Source organism: Sipha flava, unplaced genomic scaffold (genome assembly GCF_003268045.1).
Source record: "Sipha flava isolate LNK unplaced genomic scaffold, YSA_version1 1_pilon_pilon, whole genome shotgun sequence".
In the NCBI taxonomy this organism is placed as follows: Eukaryota; Metazoa; Arthropoda; class Insecta; order Hemiptera; family Aphididae; genus Sipha; species Sipha flava.
In genome coordinates this window covers 5630236-5640274 of record NW_020272783.1, presented here as the reverse complement: position 1 = coordinate 5640274, position 10039 = coordinate 5630236, and the positions used below count along the sequence as shown (strand labels likewise).

The 10039-nt window shown below is 24.6% G+C and overlaps 1 long non-coding RNA gene across 1 annotated transcript; it reads left to right on the top strand.

Annotated features, from left to right (window-relative positions):
• Positions 1 to 5268: 5268 nt before the first annotated feature.
• LOC112682109 lies at positions 5269 to 9025 on the top strand. The gene is made up of 4 exons (XR_003148462.1): positions 5269 to 5370; positions 5491 to 5579; positions 7723 to 7871; positions 8171 to 9025. It is a non-coding gene; the product is annotated as an uncharacterized LOC112682109 (long non-coding RNA).
• Positions 9026 to 10039: the final 1014 nt, after the last annotated feature.

The window sequence follows — 10039 nt, the reverse complement described above, 5'->3', positions numbered from 1 at the left end:
AAAAAATATTTACAACATTTTTAAATTTAATAAATAAATATATGTATTTTCGTTTTGTATAATTTTCTCACTAATTGTTTTTAATCAATTGCACTTTTTGCAAAATATAGGAATGTAGTTTTCATAAGTTCATAATTTAAAAAATGTATTGATAAATGTAGGTCATATGTTTTAGTCTATAAATAAAATAATAACAATTTTACAATTTAAGTACACTGTGAATTTGAAAAAAATGTAAGATAGTTAAAAATGTAGCAATGTTAACCTGAAAATCATTTATAGTTATTTCACGGTGGTGCTGAAAAATTACCACCAACAGATTTTATCACAGTACGTAGTTTCTTTAAAAATATATTATATATTGTAAAGCATTTAAAACCACACGAATTAAGTCGATATCCATATCCAACAATATCGAGTGGAAGTGTAACAACGAATATGATTATTTTTGCTAAACGGTTCTAAATAGTGGTCTCTATTTCACGTGTATTTAAGAACACGTTCCGTACGTGTTTTTATAGAAACAATACTAAAGTGCGTGTTATTAAAATACACGTGTACACGTGTATTTAGAGTCCGTGTACTCGTCTCGTGTATTAAAAGTCCGTACGGTATGATCAGTGATGGATACAAAAATTGGGGACAGGGACACGTGCCCCATGTGCCCCTCCCCCATTGTTGTTTACATAAAGTAAACACACATTTAATTAAATTTTTAAATAAGAAACTTTTTAATAATAAATAAATAACTATTAATTTGAGTTTTATTTATACGATTGTATTATAATATATTTGACAGTAAAAACACTATAAAAATAACTTATAAATTCGATCAAGTCAATTGTCTATTCTATTAATAAATTACAAATTAGATTCATACATAATAATATAAATTATAAATTTCATATTTGATTTTTTTAAAAAATTATAAATATATATATTTATTAAATTCATGACCAGAAACGACCCTTTATTAATGATAAAATAAAAATAAATTCCTATAACTAGTTTTTTATTAAGATACACGTGTACACGATCTTTAAAAACACGTGTAATTAAATACACGGGTATTCCTACATATTATTTAATGTTCGGACTACGTGTACACGTGTATATCAATACACGTACCAAACCGAGAGCCATAGTTCTAAGCCATATATTACGTAAACTATACATATTTTATTTAGTATATTTGTAAATATAGTTCTGTTTTTAGTGAATGCATAATCATTTGTATTAACCAATCAAAAAACTATATATTCTTAGTTTTTTATTTATGTTGAATTATTGCCCAAATAATTGTAATTATTTTAAAATATTGAAATACGTTAAGTTACGAACCAAGTTTAACTTAATTATTAAACTAAAATTTATTAAAAATTAAAAATACATGGCATAATTTTTTTTGTTTTTATCATTAATAAACATAAAAATATCGTAATAGTTTTTAAATTTTAATTGGTATGAATATCAGAAATTAATATGGTATTTATTTTATATATATATATATATATATATATATTCTACAAACTATTTGATAGATATTACAATATTTAAATATATTAAATAATGTAATTATTTTTTTATCAGTATTACTAATATTTCCAATAAATGATTTAAAAGATATTCCAGCAGTTTATAAAATATACTCAACAATTCAAAATAAATTGTACTGTCATATTTTATTTATAAACATTATCAAAATTTCATTAATTTTAATAAAAATTAAATTTTTCTTATTTGCTTCGTCAAAAACCTTAATTTTTTTTTTGTTGTTGAATTAAAATAGTAAATTAAAGCGTAAAAACATAATTTAAAAATATTGTAATATTATTCTGTAAGATTCATTTTAAAATCATAGACGATTCGTAGATAGCACATTGATAGGTATATTCAACCGTGGAAACTTATTCTTTCGTCCGAGTTCAATATCCTCATATAGTTATGATTCGCTAGGTCATTCGCTGTTTTAAAATAATATCTTAATGAGCAACTATCGAAGACCTTCGGATAGTTCTGCAATATTGATTTTGCTTGTATTTCAATTTGTTTTTCCTTTTTTTTTTTACTTAGTATTTAACACCTTATAGTCCTCAATGTAAAAAAACAAATTCAATCTCATTCATATTTTTTTCAAGTTTTATATTATAATAAATAATTTAGTCAATATTTCTAAATAACATTTTCAAAGTAATTAAGTTTGTTTAGTACAACAAAATAAGAGTGATGAATAATATTCCTTTTAATAAATCTAAATAGAAAAATAAGACAAAAATATTAAAATAGGAAAAAAATATTATTATTTTATTGAAATAGATGTGTATAAAATAATAAAAATAAGAGTGATGTATTAATTTAAAACATACGAAAATTTGGGAGTCTTTTGACATATCGCGGACATTTAGTATTAACAATGTAATTTGACAGTTATAATTAATATGCTTGTAAAAAAAAACCTTGAAATATGAGAAATTGTGCTAAATAATATTTCTTATTTAGATTTTTTTGGGTGAAATTCAATAGTTATAACACCGTTTACCATAACAACCAATCTTTCTAAATGGAATTGTAATGTAAGTTATTGTTCTATTTGTTTAAATGAAACATTTAGAGTTGATTGCTAAAATATTTTCCTAAAATAATATTAATAATGAGGACGCAATAAGATGCCATCATAAGTATTTATTTGTTTGTTATAAATCTGATAATCGTTGAATCCAGTGGCTTCCAAGTTCTTATAGTAAACTTGAGATAACAAACCTTTATTCAACTATAAACATATATACATCTATATAGTAATAATAGGTATACATATTGAATAGTATAGTTTATAAGAAACGAAATTACCATGATCTATAAATACTTAATCTCAACAATTTGTAACTTATTGGATTTTTAATTTTATTGTATTTTTAAATAATTTGAAAATTCATAATTAAACAAAACTGTATCAAATCAATTTAGATTTAAATTTAGAGACTATTGATAAATTTGATACTCTAAAAGAATTTCATAATTGTTATGTAATAAAATATTAACTGTGATAACGTATTTTTACATACCAAATATTTGTAAGTCATGTTAAAAAATGATCAAACCTTTCAAATGGGTGAGACTGAAGTAGTATACTTGTTATGTGAATGAAATCAAACTAATTAAAGCATATTATTTAATTTATTACATACTGTTAAAATGATTTCACATCATATAAATGATTATTTATATAATTTAAATTAAATACTTTTTTTAATTTTTTTGTGAAAATTATGAATGTAATATTTTATTAAAATAAAGTATATAATACCCAAAATAGATATAGCATATTGATGAGCTACATTAAAACATTATTGAATTATTTTGCCATGGTAAAATAAAATAATTCTGTACTTGGATAGATGTTGTACATTCTAGTTATGGTATACACGGAAACCTGCATTCAACACTTGAACTTGCATTTTCAACAATAATTGACAGAAGTTGGAAAATTCCAGAAAATGAAATAGAAAAAAACGTCAAATCGAGAAAATCGGCACTGTTAAATCAAAAATTAACAACTATGTATGAATTTTCAAGTCTGTTTAATTTTTATAGAATGAGGATATCCCCATGGACCGGATAAAAGTATACCAAAATCGATAAAGAAATATTCTTTATAAAGGATAACTGATATTTAATTGTAAGAAAACTAAAATAATATCTAAGAACGTGTTATTCTACAATTATGGAAGTTATGAAAACCAAACTTTTATGATATTCTAGCAGTGGTGTCGTTCCCTATATTTAGATATTCCGTAATACCTAATTTAAATGAATGGTCCCATGGTGTACGGGGGTAAACTGGTACTAGGATGTACAAGTTAACTTAATAATTATTACAATTTGGATTTTGGATATAAAACTGTTTCAAAATTGTAATTATAACTCAATTTACTTAAAATTTATTGAAGTTATACTCAAAGTTTATTAATATGCAATACAATATAAAACAAACATCGGTACAATTATATTCTAGGTACAATAGAATTATAAAATACAATAAAAAACTAGTAAATACGAAATTATTTGGAGAAATATGTGATTTATTTATAAAAATACTAATTTTTGATAAAAAATATGAAACTTTCTTGAATTTAATTAAAATAATTTGTATATTTCTGGTTTTGTTACATATATTGGTTGATAGCATTATTAAAAAGCTTTAAAATAAAAAAAATATGTTAATAAAGTTTTCAGGATATAAAAAAAAATATACGAGGTTGGTTTGTTTTTGTTAAAAAAAAAGATAAATTTATTGCCCATAACTAAAAAAATTAAAATTAAACCCCCTCTTTAAAAGATTTTTATTCATCATTGTTGGTATACTTTTATATAATTTCAACCGGTTATTCCTGGGATACATTTTATAGATCCAAGATGGCCAAATTTTAAATACTTGTGATCGACTTATGAGTTTTTATATATTGTCACGATCGACAAAAAAAATTAAATATATTTTTATACTTGCATGTTTCATATTACTCTTTCTTTATATCTTCTATTTAAATTATTAATGAGTAGCTAATAATAACTTTAATTTTACAACTATATGTAACACGTATTTTAGTATATTTTTCATAAATTTATAAAAACGTGATTAAATAAGGAATATCTATTAGATTACCGACATATACCTAAATAGCTACTCGACCTCAGTGAATAATTTTATTTTTCATAGTTATTTATTACTATATATTGCCTTAATTAACAGTTATCAATATAGTTTTTATATTCGTGGGTTTGATAAAAATATAAAAATTTACAAAAAAAATGAATATTTAAATTTTTTTTTGGAAAAATGAAAAAAAAATATAAAAATATAAAAGGGAGTCATGATCAATTAACTTATACCGCGATCGACCTGCTGACCACCTCTGGTATAGATAATAACTAATGAAAAATAATAGGTAATCATTTAAATTAGACAATGACAATGAATATTGGTTGACCTAAAAATGTATAAATACGTAACTGCTATATAGTCTAGATTTAAAATTTCAGTGTATTGTGGTCACGACTGCCGTCCAATAAATATACTCTTCATAATATATTTCAGTGAGTAAATTATTATCTATCAATGTTCTATTTTTAGATTTTAATTCTTTTATTCTAATTCATTACTTTTATTTAAAAGATTCATTCAACACCGGCACCAAGAATTTCAAATATTTTTATTGGATATTTTACATTACAAATGTTAACTATTTAATGGGATATATAATATATAAATAATATGAACTATATTTTAACCTATCTATCTTTGTTTTAACTTCGAGAAAGTAATTATCAGCTGAATTTCAAGTATCAAATGTAATTATGTATTTTTGTATTGAGGTAAGAGACCATAATATAATACTTTACAATTACAATATACGTTACAAATGTCTTTATTCGAGTGCTTAAATGTTATTATAATTCATTTTTGACACACTTTATTTTTATTAATCATTGCAGTGATATTTCAGATGAGTGCGTGTATTGTAGTGTTTCAGAATTGAGAATACAAATCAGTGCGTGTACCACACAATTGAAAATATTTGCAGGTAGGCATATTAATTATAAGGAAAGGTTAATTATAATATAGGAAGTTAAAAAATGTATAAGTAAGACATTTTAATTAAATCACTTAAGTAATCGTATATTTCTTGAATAGAATTTAAAAATGTATTCTATAATATTGTCAATGTTTGGTCTTTTGTCATCACATCGAAAAAATGACCATCGTATATGTAATACGAGTTCCATTAAAATAGTATAATAATAGATAATATACTCTACCAGCTAAATTACCCGCTTTCGCTCGTTAGATATCTTACTATTTTAGATGAGAGCACTTACTATTTCGATGTAAAAAAAAATGAGTATTGTTATATTCTTAATATATATATATATATTTTTAATTTTTCAAACTTTATTAATTCACAAATGGTTCAATCGATAAAACCAACATATTAAATTTAATTAAATATTTCTTAGGTAAACAAAAAGTGAAAAAGTAATTTATTGTTTTGAAGCATTTATAGAATTTGATATATAAAATTTATAAAGAAACAATACAATCTATATGGATGAATTAATCAATAGTAGGAGATTAATTTGTTTTATTTTAAACACTCCTACAGGCTAAATTATAAAAACTAGGGTAATAATTATTTTAAGATTTAACACAAAAAAATTACGTACAATTATCCAGTCTGCTTAAACTATGTAAACTACCTGTTTAATTCAAAAAAATGTTAATATAATTTTCATTATGTATCTTCTAAACTATGTCCGGTATTCACTGGGTTTTACATTTCAATCTTATAAATTAAAATAATTTAAAGCCTGTCTTCAAAAGTCTAATTTCTCACGCAATCAGTTTAATATTTTTGGTTAAAAATGCAGACAATGCAACGCTGGAACGGTAGTCTCAGTGTAATTAAAAAAAAAAAAAAAACGTTAAAAAAATACTCTTCACTGGTTGCTATGACAAAATATACCGCTACCACAAATTCGGTGAACTGTGAACTACTCCAGCCAAATTAAAACAAGGTGATAACATGATGTGACAAAAATTAACTGTTTATGAATTTTACAGATCGAATAAAAAATATTAAAAGAAAAACCCAGTAAATAATCAAAGTTTTAATTCATGTTTGGTGCACGAACCCTTGAAATTTTTGTTTGCTCGTGCGGACACACAATACCTAATTTTTACATACTATTGTATGTGTAGGCAGGCATTAAGTAGACATTGAATAAATTACAGTGACGGCACATCTAATCATTGTTACCTTACGCGGATAGTCAACCATAACGAAAGTGTATTCATTATACGCATATCGGCGAAGAAGATAATTCTTAAAAAAAATATATAACTATAATATTATTATTTTAAATGCCCGTTTGTAGTATAGAAATATGTTAACATAAATCGTTAAGAGGAAGTTAGATTTGGGTCATCGAACAATGAGAATTTAAGAGTAAGTACATTTTTTATAATATCGTGGGTGTACAATGTACATATACGGTCAAAGATCACAGCAAAACCGTATAATAGACAAGAACGGAGACCATTAAGCGTCACCATAGTAATATTATAGTCATGATTTAGTATTTACCACCGTCGACCGTAAACACGTTACATTGTGATTTGTAATAATTATTACATTAACTGTTCGCCTAGCCATTAATACAATTATTATGAACCGTCTAGGGTTTCCAACATGATCGGAGTTAAAATCTTGAAATTATGAATAAATCTAGTAGACCTAGAATATCTGATTTCTAAAAATGTTTACTTCCGGTCATACCTAAAGGCATGTAGTTAACTTGTTTCTTCATTTCAAATATAACAACAAACATTCTAAGTATTGTTTAATAAATCATTCACGAGAAAAATAAGAAAGATTCCATGATGTATACGTATTATAAAAAATACAAAGACATGAAAAAAAATGTATTTATAGCTTATATCTACGCCTATAATAAGGTTTTGATACACACATGTTATATACGCATCGTTACAATGATAGTCTTAAAGTTTTTCATAACACTATTTTAAATGAGAATTATTTTCAATATCGTACATCAATATACGTACATGAATTTAAAATATTTTATCGACGAATCAAAAATAGTTATAGAATTTCTACTTATAGTTTGTTATATTAATATTATGTCTGTATAACATATTATGTACAGGACAATAACCATTGAAAATTGAACGTTTTTGGGAATGGTCAAAGAGCCAAAAACTGAATATCGACAGACTTGATTGTCAACGGTGGAAACATCGACAGATATAAGATGGTTGCAAATACTAGTTGATATTAAATGGATAGTTTTTCCAGGTATAAACAAAAAATAAAAAATTGTTAATCATGTTACATTTTGCGGAACATTAATTTTAACTTACAAAATAGTTGTATAATAATTAACATAAATAATATAATTGCAAATTTTACAAGAACGTAAATCATAATAATCAATATATTATAAAATGTGTTTCATTATAAAAAAAATCTACTATGTTAATAATTTTATGATTATTTTTACATATTTCTTAACGCAGAAAATAACATAATAAGTATAATTGACTATAGTGTACCTACATGGTAATCGCGGTAAAAATATGTTTAAACAATTCTAGCAGTTATTTACAATCTGAAATTTCACACACTCATCGTATACCAAAGTTATGAAAAGCATTTGCTTAGAATCGTATAAAAAATACAAATAACCGCAAGCATCCGGTCATATATTATGAAATAAACGTATGCTCAAGTAGGTATACACGATACCAATTCATCTACATGTTGAGTGTTGACCGTGATGCATTGTTGGATCTTCGACGGTAATATTATAATGTACCTGTATTGTGTATGCACATACCTTGGACTCAGGAAGGTGAGATCAAATCGATGGAAACGAATAGTAGACAGGAATGAAAATGCAGTGGACGAAATTATAGATGTGTGCGGAAACAAATGGGCTATAGACGTTTTAGTAAATCACAACTTCATAGTTCATGGGATTTGTGGCTATCGTGCGCGAATGATGGATGGAATCAATTGGCCGTAAAAAAATTAAATTTCTACACAGCTCCTGTACTAAATATAACTATATATAAGTAACTATTAGGATTCTGTGTACTGTTTTTTTCCGCCGAATTCTTGACGTCAATCCAACCATAATTGAAGCTTCTTTTGCCGTGATGCAAACGGAAAATGCACAATGGACTAAAAAAAAACTATATAGTGCTTGTTATAACAAAAGTAGTCAGTTGTACTTAACAATTTTATCATGACTTGGTGAGAGAAAATTCAAAATCTGTAACTTATACAAACCAATAATGTATTCATAATAGTACATTTATATAATAATAATAATATTTTAACATCACTATAAAACTACTGACAACGAGCACAATGTTTGCGACAGCGTACCATCATTGACACACATCATACATTTTCATAAGTTTTTGAACTTTAAATGCAATTGCACCTCTGACAAATATGTTTTATGTTTGACGAAAATTAAAAACGGTTTCAATGTAATAATTTAATACATATATATATATATATCCATTGTTATAACTCTTCAAAAATTCATTTTTTTGTGTTGGACAATCCATAATTGTTTTAGATTAAAATATCTGGGAAATGTGAATGCACTTATTTTTAAATGATAGTACACAAATATTTAACTAATCTATAATAATTTTAGTTTTTTTTCAAAAAATTAACACATATTATTAATTATTAATGTTGTTTTAGAAATTATAATTATTTATTTGTCACTATAAACCTTTACAAGTGTTATGTAATTTTATAATTATGAATACACATTATAAATAAACATGATGACTTTGATTGTTAAAAACTAATATGCTTGTTTGTTCAGTATAAAAATAAAATAATTTTGTTATTCAAAGAGTTGTTAATCTATGTTACATTAAAAAAACGGATTTGGTTATTTACTATTTGTATATATATTTTAAGTTAAAATTATAAAATAATTTATTTTAGAGAAACAATACTGAATTATATGTAACATATAAAATATCAAAAGTATTGAAAACCAAGATGGAATGATGAGTAGTTCATATTTTATATATAATACACTACAATTGTGAACTGAATTTGACCCAAAATAATTTATGCAGATAATTTTTTTTTTTATGGAAATCTAGAGCTACGTGTATTATTTTATATGTACAACTTCTACGTTAGAAAGTTTTAACTTAGATTAATCTTAAGAATAATTACAAAACGGGCAACACGTACAAATTCGCTATCTCTAACATAATAGCAGCAGTGCCTATATGGATATCGTTAGTGTACGATTCACTCTGCTACCGTCACTGGGTCAACGTTTGTACAAGATCACGACACAGCGCATAGCGCAATTTTGCGCCGTTCATTAAAAATAAAATAAAACAAAACTTACGGTTAAAAAAATATATATAAACAAATAAATGGAATGAAAATTAGGTAAAATGGGTATACTTGCAAACTTG